We start from the raw sequence: 26,602 nt of genomic DNA, 5'->3' as shown, positions 1-26,602 counted from the left end.
AGATGTGTACCTCTACAGACTGTGGTGGTTGTGCGCTAATGTTGAAATTTAAGAAGTGATAATAAGTATAGTAAAAAATAATATTTTTATTGGTTATAGACAATTACTATTATAGAATTACAATTTACATTTAATGTTTGTAATCAAAATTAATAAACATTTAAATATCAATGTTGTATTCCTTCTATTTCTGGGGTTTTTTTTTTAATGAATGTATGTATTTTATTTCAGTAAAAATTCTGTAAAATCTAACCATTGGGAAATGCGCATCTGAAGATCTCAGCAAACCAGTGGCTATAATGTTGCTTTCTCATTTTGTGCCAGTTTTTGCTGAATGGTGAGTCATTATGAATTTCATGTCCATTGTAAAATGCTTTGTGGGATAACGTTTGACCTGGTTCAGCACTAAGAATAAACATTTTAATTTCAATATTACAACACAAAAACTGTCATATTCCCTGATTAAAAATATTAATTATTAATTAAATTTAAAATACATTAAAATATTAATTAATTTAAAATACATTAAAAAATTAATTAATATAAAATACATTAAAATAAATTTTAAAAGTTTTTATAAGATAAGGTTTTATTTAAAAATTAATGCCTTTAACAGTTTATTACAGTCATTAATATGACAAAACAATGAACAAAAATATGTAAAGTGATTTTCTAAAGTAATAATTTCCAAATGACCATTATAATTTTGTAAGAAAAACATTCTGATAAAATAATAAGAATATAATTTGAATAATATAAATATTTGTATAAAGAGCGTTTTAACTGAAATTAGGTTGGAGAGATCAAAATAATAAAATTATTTCATTTATGGCCAATCTGTGAACAAATTAGAAAGAACTGATTTGTGTAGGGATATATACACCAAAAAAATTAGGTGGGCTTGGGGTTGGGGAACATTTTAAATGAGGGGTCAAAGGTCATTTACCCTGATATACTATCAGAACATTTGTACTTCAGGTATGACAACTTGAAAGTGTTAGTTTTGTTAATTTCAATGAAAACAAAGAAAACATTTTTCAATTTAATGTGTTTATGTCTTCGCGTAACCCATAACTATCTGGCAGCAAGTAAAGGAATTTATAATAAAATGTTTGTAAATCATTAATTTTAAAAGAATCTTGAACTTATTAAAAAATTTGATAACTTGTGTGTTTTGGTTAAATAAATAATTAAAAGTTATGTTGCCATTCTTAGGCCTCTTAAATTGATGTTGTGGGTGATAGTATCTTTTAATTGACTGCCAAAAGAATCAAGTGGGTGGTTCCTCTGATATAATAATAATAATAACAAATTGCTATTTATATAGCGTATATGGCAAGGACTGCCTCTATGCGCTTAATAACAACTAAAAAGGATATAATAAAAAATGATAATAATAAATATAGCAGTAATAAGGTTTGGTGGCAAGCAGTGCACGGTCTCTTAAAGTCAACCATCCGCCTCTACTCTAGCAAATCCCAGACCTCTACCTAGGTGACGTGAACAAAGGAGCAGGTTTCACATTTGCCCTGCCAACAGACAAATGGGTGCTCAGAGACTGCGGCCAAGATAGTAGCTATACCCGCTATCCCTCCCGCGTATAAATCGACGGACGTGATATATTGGCTTGATATGATAATTTGGGTTGTGGGCTAAAAAGGTTGCGGAAAGGGGGTAAATGGTTGATCTTAGTGTCAAAATGCACAAAATTAAACAAACAATAAGAAAATAAAATGAAAAACCCAGGCAGGCCTTATTTTACAGTCGGGAATATGGGCAAGAAAAAAGTCCATGGTATGGCTGGCCACACCAAATATTTTAATTACACTGTCGATACATCTAAAATGTAAGGAGATAATATACAAGCAATACTATTCAGAATTTTGCATTATGTTATTATGTTTGTATAAATATTTATTAATATAAATTACATTTATATAATTCTTGTTCTTAAAATAATTACATTAATGATTAACATTAAAATTTCATTATTTGACATATTTTTGAAATTTAAGAAGTGATAATAAGTATAGTCATAAAATAATGTTTTTATTGGCTATAGACAATTATTATTCTAGAATTACAATTTATATTTAATGTTTGTAATCAAAATTAATAAACATTTAAATATTAATGTTGCATTCCTTTTAATTCTGGTGTTTTTCTTTTAAATGAATGTATTTTATTTCAGTCAAAATTGTGAAAAATCTAACCATTGGAAAATACACTTCTGAAGATCTCAGCAAACCAGTAGACCAGGGGACCAGTGGCTATAATGTTGCTTTCTCGTTTTGTGCCCGTTTTTGCTGAATGGTGAGTCATTATGAATTTCATGTCCATTGTAAAATGCTTTGTGGGATAACGTTTGACCTGGTTCAGCACTAAGAATAAACATTTTAATTTCAATATTACAACACAAAAACTGTCATATTTTGTTAAATTAAAAATACTAATTATTAATTAATATAAAATATATTAAAGTATTGATTAATTTAAAATACATTAAAATAAATTTTAAAAGTTTTCATAAAATAAGGTTTTAATTGAAAATTAATATTTTTTACAGGGTAATACAGTTGGAGAGATCAAAATAATAAAATTATTTTAGTTATGTCATTAATATGACAAAACAATGAACAAAACTATATAAAGTGATTTTCTAAAGTATTAAATTCCAAATGACTATTATAATTTTGTAAGAAAAACATATTCTGATAAAATAATAAGTTAGAAATAAATATTTGATATATATACCTATTTATTTTATAATAAAAAACACCTTGTAAGAATATTAAGTAGTAAATTGTATAATTTGAATAATATAAATATTTGTATAAAAAGAGTTTTAATCAAAATTAGTGCCAATCTGTCAACAAATTAGAAAGAAGCTGATTTCAACTGATTTGTTTTGGGATATATACACCAGGATACTCTAAAAAAAGTTACGTTGGCTAGGGGGTGGGGAACATTTTATTGAGGGGTCAAAGGTCATTTACCCTGGCCTAAAATATTTTAATATACCATATACCATAGAGTGTTCCCGTGATATATGTATTAAAATACATGTATCACAGGAACACTCTATGGTATATGGTTGATGTTGATGTCAAAATGCACAGAATTATACAAACAATAAGAAAATAAAATTTAAAAAAACCCCTCATAATCAATTAATAACATTGAAAAATTAGGTCAAAATGTCAACAATTGTTTTACTGAAATGGCGTAAGTTAGGGGAATGGGGAGGTTGGAGAAATTACCTTTTTTGGAGTTAAAGGTCATTGACCCAGCCTAAAAAACTAAAATAATATATATCAGGAATAATACAAAAACCAAGAAAATAATATAAAAGGACCCTCATAATCAATTCATTACCTCGAAAAAAAAATGAGGTCAAAGTCAAAATGTTAAAAATTGTTAGCACTAAAATGGCATATATAATTTCTTTTTAAACTTTTTTAAAGCCGGACTGATCAGTTGAACGTAGAGTATAGATAGGTATATTGATTAGAAAATTACAGCTCAGAAACTGACTTAACTATAGATCAACCAAAAATTTGGCCTGTATAACATTTGCTACATAGACAATAAATCATTTTTCTGGCCCACGATTTTCAATGTAGAAAGTTATTTTGTTAATAGAAACATGACCACCTACTCTGGTATCTCAGTCTAGCTTTTTCTTAGTGTAGCTCGCTGTATCAGTGGCTCAAAGTATTGACATGGGCAGAGGGAGACTGATTAAGATAAGGCAAGGCACTGATATGGTGCATTTTCTAACTATTGGCGGTGCATGGTGCATCCAGGGAGCACGCTCAGGGGTATGTCATTCTGTTTAAAAAAATGCTTTTTACAGTATGAGAGTGCCGTTTCTGGGTATCTAGAGGTGTCTGTTGTTAAAAGTTGCTCTCCTCAGCCCCAACTATGGTGGGGGTGATGTAATTGTGGTCATTTTCGTGGTACAGGTATATTCAACTTGGAATTTCTGGCGTACTTAGTACCTGTGTGGATTTTTGGAACTCCTTGAGATGCAAGGTTTTTGTTTTCATCCTCCACTCTTATATGCTACTGCGTTCCCTCATTTTTACAAGTTAATGTTGAAAAACAAAGGCTATATTATAATAGGCATGTATTAGGAAGGAGGGGCTGTAAAATGTGGAAGTACACCATTATGTTGGCCTGCCGCTGGTTTCAACAGATTCGAACTGGCCACCAGCTTAAAAAGGTTGAAAACAAATTGTCAAAGCTGTATTATCAGGGCATAAAGTAAAAAATATATGAAAAAACTAATTTCATATTTGAATTGTTAATTTGTATATTTAAGCAAGTTATTAACTTCGAATTAAAAAATTGAATGAAAAAAAAAAAAATTCTCCCTCAATTTTCGGAAAGCTAAGTAATAACTTTCCTGTATTTATTTGCATATATCCTTAAATTGGCTAGTAATCAAATTAATTTTAAGGATTTTTGTGTTAAAATGCAAATTCCTTTAAGAAGTCTATCTGGAGCAACACTACATGTGAGCATCTTCAGTCCAGTGGCGTCACGGTCAGGCGCTGACGGGGGAGGGGACGGAGTGTCAGGTCCTCCGGTACGAGGTGCCCCAACATTTTAGTTTAAAAAAATTGACAGCATGGATCTTTAAAAAAGAGCTTGGCTCGAACTTAAAAATGTTTAGATATTAATATTTTTTTCTCTTTCATAATTACAGTATTAAATAATTTTTTTATGGGAGTTCATGTATTCTTTAGTTGATAAATTTTGATAGTTGTCAGTAAAAAATTAAATATTTCTCTTAATAGTTTTTCGATCAGATCAGATCAAACTAACTGCGTCAATAAGTGGCTGAAATATTTATTGAAAATAAATAATAATTATTTTGTCATTGCATCACGTTTTTGTGAAAATTTGTTGGCACTAATCGTCAGAGGTCAAGGTGCCGGCAGCCTACACGTTTCATACATTTGACATCGAACACTTGACCTTACGTAATTTCCGAAATTAATTTATGTGAAAAAGGTTTGTTAGTGAAGTTTATGAAGTTAGTACAGTAATTATAAAAATAAAAGTTAAATGAAAAATAAATATATCTTACCATAAAGAAGTTCAACAGTGTATATAACAGTATAGTAGAGTTTAATTTTAAGTCGAAGCTTAAACAATCTTGTTATATGGGAGTATTCTTTGGTGTTGCAGAAAAGTCTATTACAATGGTTACATTCAGTTTTAATTATTCCTTTGAATGTCGAAGGACCGTGGTTCGAGCTTTTATGTATGTACGTATATTTTTGGAGTGGTTTCTGATAAATATTGTCATGTATTTTGTAATTAGTTAAAGTTGAATAGTTTATGGATATGTGAGTGTCTAAATATATCATATTTGTGGGGTTGAAAGTATAGTTTAGTGGTATATTATGGGGATAAATATTAATAATGGATTGTATCAGCTTAGAAGATTTGATAATAGGATTGATTATAGTTAGTGCATCATCGTCTAAATATCTTGTGAATAGAAAATTAGAATTAAGTTCAAAGGATTTGTATAAATTTTTAAGAAACTCAAATTCTCTAAGTAACAAAGTCAAGTTAGCGATCTGTGCGCTATGATACGATCCAATTTGAATCCCTTGAACTTGTTTAAATGTTTGATTTTCTACATTAATATATGCATGATTATTAATTAATAAATTTAATTCAGTAGATAAGCTTCTAATTCCCCATTAATTTGTAGTAATTTACAGGCTTGTGAAATAGAATTAGAAGTATCAGATATTGTAAGATTTTAGTAGATAAATTTTTAAAATCCCATGAAATAAAAAATTGTGTATCAGTGGGTTTAAATATTAACTGCCAAATTCTGTTAATGAAACCATTAGAATTATTGATAGGAAAAATGATATGAGATTGTTCGTAGATGAGTCTTATTTTAGAGATTAAATCATTAGTATGCGTACCCAGAATTTTGGATAAAGGAGTAATGATTCAGCTATAAATTATAGAATTAGAAGTATCAGTTATATTGTAAGATTTTAGTATATAAATTTTCTAAATCCCATGAAATAAAAAATTGTGTATCAGTGGATTTAAATATTAACTGCCAAATTCTATTAATGAAACCATTAGAATTATTGATAGGAAAAATGATATTAGATTGTTCGTAATGAGTCTTATTTTGGAGATTAAATCATTAATATGCCTACCTGGAATTTTGGATAAAGGAGTAATGATTCAGCTATAAGCTGTAACTATAGAATTAGCAGTATCAGTTATTGTAAGATTTTAGTATATAATTTTTCTAAATCCCATGAAATAAAAAATTGTGTATCAGTGGGTTTAAATATTAACTGCTGAATTCTGTTAATGAAACCATTAGAATTATTGATAGGAAAAAAGATATGAGATTGTTCGTAGATGAGTCTTATTTTGGAGATTAAATCATTAATATGCCTACCTGGAATTTTGGATAAAGGAGTAGTGATTCAGCTATAAGCTCTGATTATAGGCCTACCTTTAAGCTCACTTTCAGTTTTAGGTGAGGGTTTGTTTTTCAGTTTATGCGGTTTGGGTAGGATATCCATAGTTTGTATTTTAATTTCAGAAGTACCTAGCCATTTGATAGATAGATAAATAGATAGAAATCTTTCTTTATTCTGGATACTTAATAAACTTATACATTGTTCTTCCTTAAGGTCCAGTTAATAGTTAAAACATTAAAATAAGAAATAAAAGTTAAGAAATTATATACAAAAACAAAAGAAAATTTGGTATACACAAAAAGCAAAATGAAAATGTATTATTAAATCAATTTTTTGAAGGAATGCAAAGTTAAGGAATTTATTGAACTGCGAGTATTAGGGGGAAGATTATTCCACAGTTTTAACCAAGCGGTATCTGAATATTTTTTTCCCAAATTCATTGTTCCATTTAGTTGAAACTAATTTTGGTTCTTTTGGTGAGACTGTCATAATTGTCCATTTGCTCATAAAAAGTATTAGGGGGAAGATTATTCACAGATTTAACCAAGTGGTATCTGAATATTTTTTCCCAAATTCATTGTTCCATTTGTCATAATTGTCCATTTGCTCATAAAAACTATTTAAGTACTCAGGGACTGTGCCTGTTAAACATTTAAAGGTCATAATAAGTATATTCTCTTCCCATCGTTGATTTACAGTACATACTTCCAATTTAGAGATTTCATAAGATTGTTAACAGGTGTCAGCATTAAAAATAATTCTGGCAAGTCTATTTAATAATACTTGGAATGAGTTGAGATGGGCTACTGTACAATTTGACCATACAGAACTACAATAATCAAAAAGTGGCAGTACTATGGCATTAGCTAAGAGTTTGAGTGAAAAATTAGGAATTAAATTTCTTAATCTACGAATAATTCCAATACGTTGGGAAATCTTTGAACACATATTTTTAATATGCATGTTCCAGGTGAAAAAAATATCAAAAGTAATGTCTAAATACTTAAAACTATCAACTCTATCAACCAAACTATTGACAAAGAAATATTTAGAAAATTTTGAAGATAGCATTTAGAACCAAACAACATAAATTTGGTTTTTTTAACATTAACTAACATTAATATTTTGAAATATTAGTAACATTTTTATCAATGATAGTTTGTAATTCGGTAGAAATAGAGGCAGAACAAAGAATATTAGTATCATTAGCAAATATTGCACACTTTGAATCTGGAGTAATAATTTCAGGTGAAGAATTTACATATATAATAAATAGAAGTGGCCCAAGAATTGATCCTTGGGGCACACCAATAGTAATATTTGTAGGATCTGAACATTTTGAATATATTTTTACAATCTGAGATCTTCCTGAAAGATAAGGTGAAAACCAATTTAGTATTCAACCTCTGATCCCATATTTTTCAAGTTTGTTTATTAACAGTTTATGGTTAACAGTGTCAAAAGCCTTTTTAAATCAAAGGAAATAGTGGCAGTGACTATATACCGTTGTTAAGACTATTAAGAATGTTCGGAAACATCAATAAGTGCCATGTTAGTAGAATAAGAATTTCTAAAACCAGATTGGCATTCGGTTATATTATTATTATGTGATAGAAATGTATAAATTTGATTATAAACAAATCTTTATTATAGTGTCAATTTCTTCAATTAGTTTAGGGCTATTAATAATTGTATTATTTAATAATTTAAACATTTCATTTTGCATTGATTTAAAATTTTTATTTGTACAGTCAATTTCATATATAAAGTCATATGAAGATAAGCCTATCTGAGATTGACTATAGGGTGGTCGAGACCACTGCAGGACAGATCTCCAAATCAGGGGTGTCAACCGACTAATTTAGATACTTATTTGTTAAAGATGTACTATCATCAGTCAAGACAGGAAAATACCTCAAAAATTTAAATAAAATTGTGAATAGTTCATAAAAATGATCAAATAAATTATTAGCTTTCGACGAGAAACAGATAAAAAAAGTAGTTTTAATAAATTTTAACACAAAAATCCTTGAATTGATTATAAGCCAATTTAAGGATCTATGTAAATGAACAGGAAAGTTATTATATATTTTATTATTTTTTTCTCCTTCAAATTAATCAAATTTTTAGTCTGAAGTTAAAACTTGCTTAAATATACAAATTAAGCAATTCAAATGTGAAATAATTTTTTTTTTACTTCATGACTGATAGTACAGCTTTATAATTCATAGTTACCAACTGTCTCTCATCTTGCGTGTAGGTCCCATATTTTAAAACGATTTTGGTTGAAACGCATTTTGCAGACACATGCACATTTAGCACAGGTCTATGTGTGATAACGAATTATCACAAATTCAGGGGAAAATCTAATTTAAAATTAGAAGAAATTGGTTGTATTAAAAATATAAAAACAGTCATACAGTAACTTGATTTGACAGTATTAGGCCCCTACGTGGATACTTAATTGTTCACTAAACGCGTTGCTAAAATTGATCAGTATGCCTATTCATTTTTTGTTTGTTTAAGTAATGAAATGGTTTGTGTACATAATTCGGGTGCTCAAATTAGGTCTATATATACATTGAAACTCAAATTCTATGTGGCTTTATTAAAACATTTTTTTAAAAATTTACTGTACCCGGTATTTTCAACAAAAACTTCCTGAAATTGATTTACAACAGCTTAAAATTTAAATGCTCAGATCGATGGAGCGCCAGGGACCTTTGCCCCCTAGACTCCCACCAGGGCTCTGTCTCTGGACCCCGGTGGCCCCACCCTCCCTCCTGGCCAACTGGTGTAGTCACGCATTTCAAATCTCTCAGTTTGGCAACTATGATAATTTTTTTGATCGATATAAGTTTTAAGCTGTACTACGCTCAACTGTTGACTCCAGCTTTGAAAAAGATGAGTTTAAAAATAATGATATGCCATTTTAGTGATAAAAATTTTGACACCAAAATCAACCATATATCATTAGTGTTCAAAGATACATATTTCTAGCCCCAAAATAGTAATTTCCCCTTCCCCCTAAGTTTGTTTTGGTGTATCCTAGTATGTATACAATAAGTTAATTTTCGAAATGATTTATGCCATTTTAGTGAGTAAAACAATTTTTTGACATTTGGACCTCCTTTTTCAAGGTCATGAATTCATTATGAGGGTTTTTTTATTTTATTTTCTTATTGTTTGTATAGTGCTGTGCAAGATCAACCATATATGGTACATGCATTATTATTTTAGGCTGGGGTCAATGACTTTTGATCCCATAAAAATTTTGCCCACTTTTTTTTTTGGTGTATTCTGGTATATATCCATAGACGAGTCAATTCAAATGGGCTTCTAATTTTTTAGCATCTTTTTTGGAAAGCAAGCATCTTAACTCCACTTCTATGCCAGGGTCTGAACCTACCATCTGGGATAGGGTCTGTTGTAATTTTAACACTTCATTTAGGCAATCAAAAATATTAATCACAATAATTATATTAATCCTAATTCAAGACATGAATAAAATATTAGTGTGTAACTGATCATAATTAATCCGTAACAATAATTTACGTTAAAATAAGATTTTTAAAAAACATTTCCCTCTACCAATGAAAACTTTTATATATACAGTAATATTTTTATCAGTTTTGTTATGTATTAGATACCATTTATATTTATTTGGTAACCTATTTCAGTTTCAAATTTAAATTAATTACATTAAATGTCATCTATCAAATGACAAATAATTTTCAACATTTTCTTTTTGCAATGGACTTATAATGTATTCCTTTTCAAAAATACTTGCACTTTATTATTTCAGTGAAAATTCTGAAGATCAATCTCATTACTGAATATATTCAGTGGCGTCAAGAGGGGAGGTAGCCAAATTGCTTAATTTCATGCAGCTTTTTGCGATGGACTTATTAAATTGCTGTATTCCTTTTTATTGACGTTTGTGTTTTATTGTTGCTCTGCAACAGACTTATAAATATATTCCTTTTCAAAAATACTTTTACTTTATTATTTCAGTGAAAATTCTGAAGATCTTGGCAAACCAACGTTCTCATCCTGCTCAGCTCCATGGCTATGTTGCTTTCTTGTTTTATTTCAGAAACTGATTGGCTTTCTATATAATTGTACGATTTTGGTATTTAAAATAAATATTCATTTAATAATATTGGAAATACTCTTCATTGTATTTAAAGTTGTTACCAAATAAATATTCATTGTATATTGGCAATATTCTTCATGTTCAGTCGTTTTTCTTCTTTTCTTTTTGGAGCATCAATAGGCAGGTAGTAAAAAAAAAAGCGCCCTCTAATAGAAAAAGGCCCAAAATATGACTAAGTTTTTTGGCCACTTTAGTCTGTGGAGTTCTGGTAAAAATAGTGAAGAAAAGCGCCCTCAAATAGCCTTTTTACCCTAAATTCTTTAGGGTCTCTTAATTGTCAAAAGTAGAGAAAAGCACCCTCTAGAGTCAGTTTTTCAGGGGGGCACTGAAAAACTGGCTATTAGAGGGCACATTTTACGATTCTTGTAGAAATTGACAATTAGAGACCCCGAAAAACATAGAAATAAAATGGCTATAGAGGGCGCTTTCCAGCACCACAGGGCACCCCTTTAAACAAATTAGAGACCCTGGAAATTTTTTTTTTGTATTAGAGGGCATTTTTCAGCACCACTTAAATACAAATTGAAGGAATATGGAAAACTTAGTCCTTTTTCTTTTAGAGGGCGCTTAATTCTTTCGTCTTGCCTGCTTATCCAGTCTTCAGACACAACCAGCAAAGAAACACATCAACACATTGCTTATATTTTTTATTATAAAAACTTTACAATCAAAATCATAATATAATATGAATTTATATTAAATGTACATAAAATATATGAAAAAATCAATTGTAGTTCAATATTTTACAATGATGCAAGCTGTCTTGATGCTGCAATAACTTATCGCTGTAATATTTTCTTTCACTGCCATTCCGTCTCAATATTCAGCAAGATGTTCAACTAAACTCCAGTATATCTTCTCTTAATTGTCTTGCAAACTATTAGGCGTGATCAATTAAATTAACTAAAAGTTAAAATGTTTTATAAAATGAATTATAATAGTTCTGCCTCGTCATCTTATCGTAATTCGATCATATCTTCTGTACAATATCATCAATATATCAGAATGATGCAAGTTGTCTTAATCCAGTGACTTGATACAATAATTATTTTTGTTCTTTCACCGGGATTACTCTTTCCAACTCAAGATGTTCCAACTATTAATTTCAGCGAACTTTCCTTTTCTGCATCTGCCAAAAATAAAATATAATGAAGGATAATTAGAAACAGAAAATTAAGAGAAATCATTTTTTAAGTTGAAGGAACAAGATCAGACTAATAATTATAATTTCATAATGTAACTTTATTATATTTCACTTACTTACAGTGCCATTGATTCTTTGATACATACATCTTGCAGTAGAAATTTGTCTCTGTCATCTGCAAACAAACAAATTACAGATCACTGTATGAATTATATATGGTTTTAAATTTAAAGAGGAATGCAATGAGACCAGGATGGTACATAAGGAAAGAATACAAAAAACCAAAAGGAGAAAATAAGAAAGCAAATTTAATAGTGGCCGAATAAATTAATTGAAGAGACCAAATATATAAATTTTTTGAAATTCTTTTTTTTTTTCATTCAGTCTATATTTGAAACAAAACTTTTGCATTCTGTTCCAAACTGTATTTGCCTCGATCGTTGCATGAAGTTTCTTTCGGCTCATCATCAGACAGTATAGTGTTGGTTGCTCTGCTTTCTAAGAGCATTTGTATAGTTACCACTACGATGAACCTCTGAAACACAAATCAGCATACCAATGTTTCTATTATTTCAAACGAAGAATTAAATAATTATATTAATACTGGATTAAAAAATGATATACACTTCCATATGTAAAGTACATGAAGAATTTAAAATCATCATTTTATTAGGCTTGTTTGTGGTGATTATATTAATACTGGATTTAAAAATAATATACCATTCCATATGTACATGAAAAAGTTAAAATTATCATTTTATTAGGCCTGGCCGGGGTAGCTATCGACATACATAACTAAACTTCATAATAAAAGAATACACCAACCCTCTCTCCTTTACCCCCATCCCATCATTAGGGGCCTACTACTACTAGTACGAGTGAGCTAGGACTACCCCTTACCTGGTAGGCCTAGTATAGTCCGCCGTCGTTATTAAATTATTAAATTTAGTGACATCATTTACAGCAAATCAGCATAATTAATGCTATTTTGAAGGAAAATAACAAAAATAGGCATAATTAGGCACAGTTCACATCGACATATTAATGTAAAACAATATCTATTCTGTCGAACAAGATAGGTCCCATTTGTGAGAACGAAAAGGAAACCCAATAAATATCGTTTTTTAACAAAGGATATTCTCTAGAAACAATAAAACATACTTTGATCGTACATAGAAATTGACTGAATAATCTGATTTAAATGCGGTTTGCAATAACTTTTTCAACAGTAAATTGCGCTTGATACCAATGTTTTCGTTACTAAGAAATGCTTAAACTGAGATACAGCGCATGCTGTAAAAAGATCTACAGTTTTGTCTGTCTTTTCCCCAATAGCCAGGTTCTGTTGACGCCCACAAAAAACTAGTTCTGCGCATGATCGGCGGTCGGAATGATCGAACATCAATAGTCTGTGATATCGCGTCTGATCTCTTTGTAGTAATTGCTTTATCAGCAGATAAGCAACAGTGTTGTTTCTCCAGTTTACCATAATAATCACCATGGTAAAACATAATAAGTGATGTTCATTGTTATGAAATATTTTATACCAATTTGAGCCGCTCCGAGTATCTTTCCTATTCTTCCTTCAGTCTGTTTCTTCTTTTTCTATTGATTTACTAACTTTGTATAAATTCTTAATAACATGGGTAAGAGCAATAATGATTGAAAAAATGGAAGAGAGAAAGAAATGGAAAAATACAGATAGAAGTAGGCAGAATGAATGCAAAACAGTTACATAATGAATTAAGAGGAGAAACAGAAAAGGCAAAGGAAAGTGGTATGAACACAACCATGCAGTGCACAGAACACTTCAAAAATGCAGGGGGAATGGATCTGCTATATGCAAAAATTAAAGAAATAAAAAATTATGAAGACAGACCCAGTGGAAAACAAAGATGGATTGATTGACTTTATTTGATATTTCACACATAGAACAATTATAATAAAATACAAGTACAATAATTATTATAAAAAGCATGAAATATCAGGATAACCATTAAAATTCTGCATTACAGCAAGCTGGTTTCTAATGGGGTCCAGACCATTAACAAACAGAAAGGCAACAACTAAAACAAGAAACATGATAATAAAACACTGATTTGCTAATTTCTAAGTTTTTCATTATTTAAATATTCTCTAAGTTGCGTTACTTTGAATGGATTTAAGTGAATTGGGAAGATAGTTCCAATCACGGCCTCCAAGAAATAAAAAAAGTCGAATTGTTAACTCTGGTAGCCCTTAGGGGTGACAAAATTGAACTGTTTAATCATATTGTTATTATTGTAAAGGTCCGCTATTTGTAGAAAATTATCCTTCATAAAAGAATTAGTATTACCATATTGTAAACAATTTAAGAACATGATTCAATCTTAAAAACATGTTTCTAAGGCCGACGTTAAGTTATCCGAGATCAGAAAGTTCTTTAGCGAGGATGTGAAATCTCAGCCCTACATTCAATATAAAGGGTGCCATCTTATTTTAGGCTATTTGCAATTTATGTTTAAGAGTCTTATTAACACCACCATACCGTGCTGATGCCGAATAGTCAAACATACATTGTATTAAAGCAGTTCTAACAGTTTACGACATTTTTTAGTCAAGCGCGGACTTTGTCTGTGTAAAAATCTTAACCTGATCATCTTAACTTTACTGAAAACACTTTGCAATTATATCACATGACATATTGGTCTAAATCTATACCCAAGTATTTAACCTTTGTGGTGTTTTTTATTCTATGACCCATTTCCACCGTTAAATCTTTGTTAAGCTTCGCTCTGCTTCCAAAGATAATACTTTCTGTTTTGCCAAGATGTATAAAGATAATTTGTTTTCGGTTAACCAGTCTCGGCACTTGGCAAGGACATTTCCTTAGTTTTTTAGCAATTTTGTTGGCATCGCGATGGGAATATAGAATTGAAGCATCGTCAGCATATGACAATAATTAACATCTGAATCAATTATACATGAAGCAATATCATTCAAATAAAATAAAGAAGAATAATAGGGCCCAAAATATGCTATCTTGAGGTACATCATGGATGACTCTCTGGTTCAGAGCAGTACCATTCACACAACCTGCGTACGCCGTACACTTAAATCTATGAAGCGCCAAGTGTAAATTTATTATTTAACACAATTATTTATATAATTCATTATTTAACATATAATTGAATAGATCACCTATTATTTAATGGTAATGGTAATGGTGGGATATTTGTAGTGCGCCTTCCACAATAAAATCGTCTCAAGACGACGAAAAAGGATCATGAATTATAAAAAATTAAATTATATTATATCTTATGAGCCTATATTAATCAGAATATTTTTTTTTATTTTTAAATTTATAATTAGTTAAATAAATATAAAAAAATGAATGAATAAAGTAAATAAATAAACAAATAGAAAATAAATAAATATAAATAAATAAATATATAATTGATAAATTAAGCCTTCAAAAACAGGCAGACCAAGAATGGAAAAAAACAAGCAGCAGCATTATATCTAATGCATTTACATATAAAAGATTATATGTAAATAATTGCGTTAACGTTTTCAATATTTATATATCATTAGTTTACTGATTTCATTATATATAAATAATGAAAGGGTAACCAAACATTATTTATATATAATAAGGTTACTGGTTTCATTATATATAATTAAGGAAAGGGTAACACATTATATATAAATAATGAAAAGTAACTTACAATTATTTATATATAGGCTAATAAGTTCACTGATTCCATTATATATAAATAATGAAAAGGTAACAAATCATGATATATAAATAATGAAAAGTAACTTACAATTATTTATATATAAGTACACTGATTTCATTATATATAAATAACGAATTGACTTCAAATTCATTATATATAAATAGCTGCTTTTACATTTCATTATATATAAATAATAGTTGTCGCAAAACCATTATATGTGTATAATGCTTGGAAAATGGCACAGCAAGGGATACAGTAGATTATTGAATCTGCTGTACTGCAAATCTCAAATCAATAAGGAGAACCCCAAAGTGAACGCCGCGGCCCTCAGAAATCTCGATTTGAGTATGTCGTGTACGGGGCAATGTCCGGGGAAATATCCGGATCAGCCGCTGGTGATAGGCATAATACTGGGGTTCACTTTGGGGTTCTCTTAATAGATTTTAGATTTGCAGCACAGCAGATTCAATCAGTGATGGAGCCGACCGAGGGGCTGAAGGCCCCGACGGGGGTGTGGGCTAGTGGAGCAAATCGAGCCTGGGACGGGGGGGGGCGCCTACGGTCCAGCGAGCTATACCCCCTACAAGCCACGGATATTTGACGGATTATGGCAATTTTTTATTACTTATTTGATAGGCATCGAGCTACTATATATGACTTCATGTAGGCTATGTTTTTTAATGTCGAAATGAGCTTCCAAAACCAAACCATTTTGAATAAAACAAGAAACAAAGAGTATGCAATTTTTTTTGCACGAAATCTAACAACCACGCTGTCAAGGTCGAGGCTGCTTCCCCTATCGCGATGTAGTATTATTATTATTATTATTATTATTATTATTATTATTATTATTATTATTATTATTATTTTTATTATCATTATCATTATCATTATCATTATTATTATTATTATTATTATTATTATTATTATTATTGTGATGAAAAGTTGACAAAAATAGTTCAATGAAAACAATATGTTGGCTAAACGAACATCCAATCCAATGAGAACATTTGTAAAGCGCCTTTCTTTGCAGATACGAAGCGCTGAACATGACATGTAATTTTTTTTTTTATTCGTTTATTCCACGACAAAATCTACTCGTCTTCCACGACGGGGAGTGGGGGTGGGGCTTCTGGCGCCACCACTGGATTCAATAATCTGATGTATCCCTTGCTGTGTCATTTTCAATAGGTGATGGTCTGCAACCTGTAGACCACACACAATAGGCCCTAATTGTAACTTAAAGAGCACTGTGAATATTTATTACTTCGTAATTTGCATAACGAATTATTTATAAACCATGGCTTCCTACGATGTCATTATTTATATATAATGGCACTCTGCCTCAATGGTTATTTATATATAATTTGCAGTAAAAAACCATTATTTAGATATAATGACCTTGACTCGATAACACGTGTGCATTATATACATATAATGAGTTTGAAGTCTAATCATTATATACATATAATGGTTTTGCGACAGCTATTATTTATATATAATGAAATGTAAAAGCAGTTATTTATATATAATGAATTTTTAAGTCATTTCGTTATTTATATATAATGAAATCAGTGAACTTATTATATATAAATAATTATAAGTTACTTTTCATTATTTATATATAATGATTTGTTACCTTTCATTATTTATATATAATGGAATCAGTGAATTTATTATTTATAAATAATTGTAAATTACCTTTTATTATTTATATAGGCCTAATGATGTGTTACCCTTTATTTATATATAATGAAACCAGTAACCTTATTATATATAAATGTTTGGTTACCCTTTCATTATTTATATATAATGAAATTAGTGAATTAATTATATATAAATAATGAAAACGTTAACGCAATTATTTACATATAATTATATATGTGTTAAATAATAAATTCACATGCATTTTAGCTTGCTAAGCAAAATCACATGGTTGATGGTGTCAAAAGTTTTCAAAGGTACCAGTGAGCAGGCCTTTTGACTTATTGGTTTTTAAAATGTCAATGAGATTTATAAGGTTACTGTCAGTTAAATGGGCTTGCCTAAAACCGGATTGAAAGGCATACAGTAATTTATTTTTGGAAAGATAGTTTTCAACTTGTATTGCTACAGATTTTTCAAGAATCTTTGAGATCAATGGCAGAATACTAATCGGCCGATAATTTTTAACACTAGTTCTACTACTTTTCTTAAACAGAGGTGTAACTTATAGCTATTTAAGATCATGGGGAACACAATTATTCTCAAACGAAAGGTTAATATACGAGTTATCAGTTCAGCTAAGAGTGTTGCACCGTCTCGTAGAAATCTTGAGGGAATATTATCTAGACCTACACATTCGTTTACATTTAAACTTTCTTCTGTTTTCTTTCCGCACTTGATATGGTATTTTAAATTACATTCAGAGCATTGCATTGCCCTACAGTATGCGTTTTCGTGATCACTTTTCTGCATATATTGAACAAGGGTTTCTGATTGGTCCAGGGTTTGGGAAAACACCTCCTGCGATAATAAAAAGTAAGATCAGGAAACTTTGATTGTCCAACCTTCAACGACAAACTGGGTATTGTTTATTGTTTATTATTTTGGGTATTGTTTATGTTCACAAATAAGAACCGTATAATTTCCATAAAAGAAGACATAATATTCAGGTTATCAGTATGTAGGCTATCTGTGGTTGAAAAGCCTAGTTACCATTTATGCTGGCGTTTATCTCAGCAGAAGAATTAACTAATGTTGGACGACAAGTAAAGGTTATTCTTACAAGAAGGCATAAAGTACTACAGTGTTGCATCACAATACCACGTGATACTACACTCCATTGCTATAGGTGACACAAAATGCATTCAACCGGATGCCATTTTCTCCACTAAAAACCATTGATCTCAATTTCTATTAGAAGTAATTATTAGGATGTTGGGTCTTAGTTTTCTTTGTAAATTTAATTGATGATTAAATGTGTTCGATAACTAATATAATGCGAGCTTTTGTGTTTTTAGTACATTTTGATGGTAAATTATTAGTTTTTAAAATGCCTATTCCAGAAAGCCTATTCAAACCATTAGCCGATCAAAAGAAAAAAAAAGGAATAAAAATACACCAACAAATGTACAACCCCGGCGAAATAAAATGTTTTTAAAATGTATCCATAAAGGTGTTGAAATATAGATCTGGGAGACCAATATTGCTCTTGATGTTAAGACGGCTTTTGATAAGAGTGGATTGGCAAAAGCTAATGGGAGGTTTGAGAGAAATTGGAATAGACGGAGATACAGAAGGCTCTAGGGGTGTTCCCCTTCCTATGGCTGGGGGAACGTCAATGGCCTATGGGGACAGGTGAGCGAAGCCCCCGGGAGGTAGTGCACTCTAAATGTTTAAGGACTGTTTTTAGAAGACAAAGTGAAAATTGCTATAGACGCATCATAAATAATATTAGTAATTGCCAAACAATAATTATAATAACTCAATAGTGGAGGATCTAGGAATTTGAAAGAGAGGTGACCCCAGAAGGGACCTTTACAGATGGGGGGTGGGGTATACCCACCACCTCAGCCCCACCATTGTTGGGGCTGCACCTCTAGAAGGCCCGAAATTACACTCTCAGACTTAAATTTTCTTTTTGTCCATTAAAAAATCTAGGTGGGTGGGATGGGAACCTTGAATCTACTGCTTCCTCCTCTGATCATTCTTTATCCAAAATACTCATAATCATGTGAAAAACAAGATCACACCCTAAAAACAAAATTCATGCACCCTACCCTCAGTCACTAAGACTAGTAAGGTGCCGACTCGATGGAGTAGAATGTCATACCCAGGGAAGGGGCGCAGATCTGCTTTGAAAGGTGTGTGGGGTGGGGACATTTCGTGAGTCAACACCCACCTCAGACCCACCATGTTTGGGGTTGATGTGCGAAATTTGAGGAAATAGTACCTAGATAGCCAGAAATGACACTTTTTAGTTTTCATCATTATTATATACTGCGCCAACAAATTTCTCATGACCTTTTATCACAGATTTTCGGCAACCATAGATATGTGTGATGTACCATAGAAAATAAAGCTTAAAAACAATGCTTTTTGATGCAAGTACTTTACATACTTCGAAGCCGTGATTTTACAACCACCTCAGCCCCACCGTGATTGGGGCTGCGGTGAGAAAATTTGAGGAAATACCTCAGACTGCCGGAAATTATACTTTTGTATAGTAAAATTTATCATAATCACATCACCATATTATAATCAAAATGAAGAGCTAACAACTTTCATGACATTTTATCAGGGATTTTCGGTAACCAGAGAGATCTACTTTAATACTCAGGCCCAAATATACTAAGCTTTAACTACTATAATAATTATGGTCAACAAATCACAATCCTTTACGCCTTTGCACAATTTTTATTATTATATATTATTATAATTACCATCGTCATCATCATCATACTATTATTAGTATTACTACCTACTTATTAAACAAAACTTTATAAATGCCTGCAGAAAGATAGAAACCAAACTGAACCATACAATATCAAATTTTTGTATTTTAAAAGACATGGCCTGGGATTTCTATATTTAAGGCAAATTTAAGTTGATTTTTTTTTTGTTAAGTAAGTTTTATAACTCCACCCCTTGAGCAGTAGCCATTATAAATCCAAAAATGTTAATTTTTGCATTATCGTTTACGGTGAAAAATTGATTAATCTAACGAATATTCCACTGCGTTTCTGTCGAGTTAGCGGGTGACTTTTATTGATAGAAGTTTATGGTGGGTTTCCATTAGAGCACGTGTCACAAACCACAGTGCGCGAAGGTGAAGTTAAGGGGGGGGGGCGCTTGACGATCAGTTTAGGGGCGCTAATTCGGGGGGGGGCGCTTGACGATCAGTTGAGGGGCGCTAATTCGCAAAATATGGTGATTTTAGTCAATTTGTAACAACTTGACTGCGATTGCTTTTTGGGGGGTGCGAGTATTTTTTTGGGGGGGGGGTGTGCGCCCCCGTGCCCTCCCCTAGATACGCTACTGGTATAGAATTATTTTAGGGAAAGATGCATTTTCCAAACAGAAGTAAATCTTCATGGGAAAAATTAACATAGAATTGAAAAAATACAGAAGAATCAAATGCTTAGTCTTATATGCTTCTGAAACTTACGATATTGAAAAAGGAAGAAATGAAAAAGATGCAAGCATTTGAAATGTGGATCTGGAGAAAGATACTTGGCGTGACGTAGGAAGACAGAATAATGAATGTAGAGATATCGAGAAGAATGAACAAAAACAGAAGCACTAAATATGATGGAGCAAAGAAGAAAGAGGTAGACTGGTCATGTACTGAGAGAAAATGAATTATTTAAGAATGTGATTGAAGGAAAAATGGAAGGAAAGAGAACAGTAGGCACTGCAGAAGAAAATAAAAAGAAAGCACATCAAAGAGATCAGTGGATGAACTGAACCTCAACTCATAAATGGACCTGCAGCATTAATGAATGAATGATAATTTTTTAATTTAAATTTTGAGATAACAACATAATCTAAATTATCAATAATAATTAATACTAATATATACTTAATACACATTTCCTATATTCAAAACCAAATTTCGATCTGGTCTTGTACCAATCTTGGCCACTTTAAGCTTTCGTAGATTAAGGCTGTCTGTTGTGGAGTGCAGGAAATCAATTAGTCCCTGTTCAGTACCGCCCGACTATAATTGATGGGGAATCAACCGATAGCTAATCATACTATAAAATAATCTAATCAACGAAAACATCGAAATAAAGATAGGATCCGAGGCAAATATGAGAAAGACATGACGAAACACAGATTTTAAAAAAAGATCAGGACCAAAAAGAGACAGAGGTAAAAAATAAGATCAGAAAAATGTAGTACAAGTGTTATTGGTGGATAAAATTGTTTTTTTTAAACCAAATTCCAAAGGTGACAAATTGGTAAAATTGTAGGCTATTTCTTTTCACATTAAGACCTATTAAATTCAGGTACAAGAAATCATATATTTTATAAATTATTATCTTTATGTCTCAGTGATAACGCTTTCATTGTACCTTCTTTGATGAAGTATCATTTTAGGTACTTTACCAACCATGTTAATGTATGATTTATAGATAAGATTGATAGATTTTTATTTATCATTTTACTTATTTTGAACACTCAATGTAAAAATATTGGTCGCTTAGTCCAGTTACAAAGATAGCTTATTAAAGAAAATCACTAATATCAAATATCTAATACTGCAATAAGTAACTAAAAAATATGAAATACAAATTAGTCCAAGTAAAACAAATTATACAGGTACTGTCACTGGTATGGGCATTTATAATGCGCCTCTTAATTGAGGCTTATAAAGCCGAGTTCTTTTCCCTAGTCATTGGGTCCACATGTTTTAAGTGTTGCTGCTGGTAATCAGCGGAGGAGCAAGCAACCGCACCAGGTACCCATTTTTATTCCTGGTTGGAATAAATTTTCTTGCGCAGCGTGGGAGTGAAACCCCAATCTGAAGGTCAAACTTATGGAATCATGATTTGAAACATTGCAATGCGCGAGAATGAATGTTACTCCTACTCAAGTATCTGAAAATACCAATAATTAAATTTCAATTTTTCCTACAACTTAAATTTTTCCCACAATATGCCTCATTTAAGAATAAGAAAAATCAACAGGAGGACACTCATCTCGGGACATCAAAGCTTGTCTCTCAGTTCCCATAAGAATATCGCGATGTGTGGTGTTTCTATAGATTACGATGCCTTTGTACTTTATTAAAGGCCTAGGTCTATGAGACTAACCGTCATAAAAAAAACACACTTCAATAAAGGGTAATCAACTGTCTGTATCTAAACAAATTTTCGGGCATATAGAAGTGTCATATATTATAATTGGCATATCTATGGGGAATGTGTTCCCTACCAAATACAACAAAAATATAATCTCACACCCCCCCCCCCCATTGAAAAAAATGTTTGAAACAAAAAATCACAATCAAGTACTTAAAATCCATCCGAAACTGGCATCCCAAGCCCATAGCCCAGGGGTGGCACCAGGACTTGCCGGACGGGAGGGTTCAGATTTCCCTGACGAAAGCAATGTAAGCGTGGTCGAGCTTCGATTAAAAGGTTTCGAAACTTTTGGTCCAGGGGGCGAAGCCCCTGACAATTTAGGGGTTTCAAAGGCTTATTAATCGATTTTAAAGTCTACTTATATGTAGAAAATACATAATTTTCTACGAATTGTGCTTCTTCACCGATGGGGGGTAGGTGAAATGTTACTACATTTATGGTTAAACAGATTTTTACATTTGTGGGCGATTTTTTTTTACATTTGTGGTTATTTTTACATTTGTGGGCTCTACAGGGGGGGGGGGCTCTCCCCGACAGGAGCATTTTAGACATGGTGGGTAAGGACCCTTTGTGCCCTTTGTGAAATCCCCTTTAAAAATCCTGCCTACGGGCTTGGCCCCTCACCCAATCATCAAGCACCATTAACCTTCGCAGGACGCTCCCCTTCCCAATTGTCTCCTCATAAGACTCCCAGATACACAACTGGTCTGGCCCTCACATATTAGTTATTAAATTTTCTATCTAAGTGCCCTTTGTGAAAAATTAGAATCCCCTTTAAAAATCCTGCCTACGGGCTTGGCCCCTCACCCAATCATCAAGCACCATTAACCTTCGCGGGCCGCACCCCTTCCCAATTGTCTCCTCATCTCCTCATAAGACTCCCAGATACACCACTGGTCTGGCCCTCACATATTAGTTAGTAAATTTTCTATCTAGTGCTACCTACGAAAGAAATTATTGAAAAGCAGTGCTCTATAATCACAACAATTCGTGTCGAAATTGCAAATTTAGCCCGAGTTTATTTAGACCCCACCAACACACACACACTACAAAGAAACTAACTCGTATTGTTTGGCGTAACGGGCATTTCAAATAAACTTTCAAGTTACAAATATTTGATTGTGACACTTACCTTTGTAGTTTGTTGATATGCATCACAGAAATACCCTATAATACAGCAAATTATGGAATTTTCTAATAGAATGCATCCTATCGACCATATCCACCATTAGTTTACGTGGTTCTTTTGGCATTTTTGGCAAAGTCTACACAGGTGGTGCGTCCAGAATATTTAAGTGAAAATGGTCACCAGAACGCTGAAGCAAGTACCATCCCTGTATTGTAACATATGAAAATGTATTATTCCAACATGCTTTTGTCAATTTTACTTTACACTGAAGCGTACAACTATATACGATAAAAATTCATACCTTAAAAACACATTAAAAATTCTTTTCGAAAAACCCCAGCGTCCGTCCGAGTGAATTTACACCATGCACGTCTACATGGAAACTGACCCGCATTGGGTAACGCAACTTAAAAACCTCAAAACATTGCAAGTTACACGTTTTCTTTTAATACTTAGGCCTACCTTAGTAGTTTTGTTGATACGTACATCACGAATATACCCTGGGTCAATAATCATAAACAAAATATGGTGTTATTTGTGCTCAAATACACCTTGTCCATCATTCCCGTCGTCACGTCAATTCATGCCACGCGGTTCTCTGGAATTTCAAATTCACGCTCTGCTACATACGTACAGGTGGACTACGTTCAGGATATTAGGTAAAAATGGCCACAGGAACACGGAAGTGAATGCCGTTAATGTTCTTAAAATCTTTGTATATTTATACATTCTACTATTTTTATATCTAAATCAATTTAATTAACTTAATAAAGTGTAATAATATTTATATATTCAAAAACTATCCATGGGTCGTAAAATTTGCTTTACTAAAGCAAATTTTACGACTAATGGATAACAATTATTGTATAATAAACAATTATTTAATTAAAACAGTTGAACGATTTGCAAGTATCATCAGCAGAGTGCACAATGGTAATTAAATCAGAGCGAATTAAAACAAAATAAGATGTTCACCAGTATGTTTCATTAGACATTAGAAAGAATGAGTTGATAGGCCTAACAATTATATCGTCGCGATGTTCTTGGTGACCGGACAAGAATTTGAAAAAAAAAATTATAATCGTACCAAATTTTGTATGGGGTCATCTAAATCTTCTGACGGGATGAAGGGAAAGAGCCCGTTGGACGCAGCTTTTGTATTGCAGGATGTTGTAGGGGTTCCAATAGAGTAGGCATATTGGTTAAAATATAAAGATTTTTTATTCACTTTTAAGCTTCATTACAGAAACAACAATCTTTATATTCAGTACATTTTCGACTAAAAACCTTTTTCGATTTGCAATTTGAGAAGGGGGTGTGGCGGTGTCGAGCGTACGCACCTAAATCTGGGGGCGGATGCAGGGTGGTGCAACGGTGCGATCGCACCCCTAAATTTTATTAAGAAATAGTTTTCTATCGTATTGTTGATATGAAGATAGTACCTGTACGATTTTTAAGGTATGAGAGCGCAATTTCCGAGCACCTAGAGGTCCATATTATCAAAATTTTCGCACCTTCTCGCCCCAACCATGTTGCGCCGGAGGTCGTGTGGACTCTCACGCACCCGCCCCTAACGCCAAATCCTGCATCCACCCCAGAGCTGACGATGGGGCTCGACGTTACTGTATAAATTATTACCATGAGCAAGGCTATGGTTGATTTTGAATTAAAGAGAAATAATAATTTTTAGCTCTTTACAGCAAGCTATATTTGAACATGGACCTATTAATAGGTCCCGTATACCACCTTATAAATGGCCCCACAGATAGAGTGACGTTCACCTAAATACGACTAATGTTGTATCTGGTTTCCTTAATTTCCATTTCCTTTTTTCATATTTCGACTTTCTTGTGGAAGGTCTTAAATTTTTAATATTATTATCATTATTATTACTAATATTTAATTTGCAGTCTATTTTCAACTATATCCTTGATAAGAACTAAAATTTGATCTTTGATCTTTTTTGTTCTTTGTATAATTGTTATTTGATTGTAAGGTGTGTGCCACTGTTCTGAAAGTGACCTAATAATACTGAAATAATAATGAACAAGTAAGCCCACCGAGGGGCCTAGTGGGCCTACTAGCATCGTCTTGCAAAGATCTCAATTTTCATATCAATACATTCAACTTTTTTGACACAATTTGGTAATATGTGATATGACGTCATCGTACCTATATATGGGCATATCACATTATTTTGGTCACATAAAACTTGATGGTGGAGGCAAAGCTTTAGATGACAAACTCAATCAATGATATTACAGTGTGCCAATTAACTACTATAGTTAATTTTGTGTGTATGAATAACTTAGCAGGGGTCCCACGACTCCTGTAAGTCATGGGTCTCTTGGATTACCTCTCGCTCTCCCGCAAGAAAGCTAGAATCTCACGGAAACTAACCCATCTTCTGCAAATTTATTATAGTTGCATGTTTTTATTACTTTTTTACCCCTTTCTTATCACTTGTCTCACGGAAGTCAGTGTCGACATGTATTGCCATATGCAGCAAAAAAAATTAGATGTGTTAAGGATGCTCATTTAACCAGACATCCCGGAAGTAAATTCTTTCAACTTGGAACCCCAGATTTAGACACATACCATCTTGATCTGTAAGTTACAGTAGCATACAGCCCAACAATACTGAAAATTAAGCCCCTTTCAGAAAGAGCTGCAATACCGCATTATTGCGGTAGCACATCGGCATGGGTTTCTGTCTGAAAGGTCGATACGCCAACATGTCGGCTTTAGGCCACATCGTACCCTAGTAATATTGCCGCAATACTGTGGTAATGGTTACTGGCCTGCTCTGTCAGAAAGTGTCTACTCGATATTGCGACCATCAAGATGGCTTGTGCATTTATGCATAAACAAACAATGTTAAAGTTGAAAACAATTGCGCGGTGTCAATATTACGCCATTTTACAGGACCCTTTCAGACAGAAAAGCTTAAGATTACCGCAATATTGCGGTAACAAAGGCGCTGTGTGAGAGGGTATAAACTGGTTATAACACCGGCATGCTTATTGCAATATTGCGGCAACGTTTATCTGAAAGGGGCTTTAGATATACTGGAAAAGTCATGTTCTGCATTTGTACAGGTACAAACTAAAAACAAAAAGACTCAAAA

General features: G+C 32.2%; 2 long non-coding RNA genes across 3 annotated transcripts in view; one reads left to right on the top strand and one right to left on the bottom strand.

Annotated features, from left to right (window-relative positions):
- The window catches only part of LOC117110485, an 11,950-nt gene extending 1,394 nt beyond the window's left edge, over positions 1 to 10,556 (top strand). The window contains exons 2-4 of the long non-coding RNA XR_004445704.1: positions 232 to 337; positions 2,192 to 2,313; positions 10,491 to 10,556. This is a non-coding gene — a long non-coding RNA (uncharacterized LOC117110485). The remainder of the gene's footprint in view (positions 1 to 231; positions 338 to 2,191; positions 2,314 to 10,490) is intronic.
- A 706-nt stretch (positions 10,557 to 11,262) lies between these two features.
- On the bottom strand, positions 11,263 to 24,104 carry LOC117110484. 2 transcript variants are annotated; one of them, XR_004445703.1, is made up of 4 exons: positions 23,938 to 24,104; positions 23,479 to 23,680; positions 11,893 to 11,951; positions 11,263 to 11,761 (listed from the first exon to the last, which is right to left on the bottom strand). It is a non-coding gene; the product is annotated as an uncharacterized LOC117110484 (long non-coding RNA). The 2 variants fall into 2 exon arrangements; XR_004445702.1 differs by having other exon boundaries at positions 11,897 to 11,951; positions 23,938 to 24,102.
- Between the last annotated feature and the right edge of the window lie 2,498 nt (positions 24,105 to 26,602).

Source organism: Anneissia japonica, unplaced genomic scaffold (genome assembly GCF_011630105.1).
Source record: "Anneissia japonica isolate Jap-2015-1 unplaced genomic scaffold, ASM1163010v1 scaffold3040_len1308831_cov196, whole genome shotgun sequence".
Taxonomy (NCBI): Eukaryota; Metazoa; Echinodermata; class Crinoidea; order Comatulida; family Comatulidae; genus Anneissia; species Anneissia japonica.
This window is presented reverse-complemented; position numbering and strand designations above follow the sequence as displayed.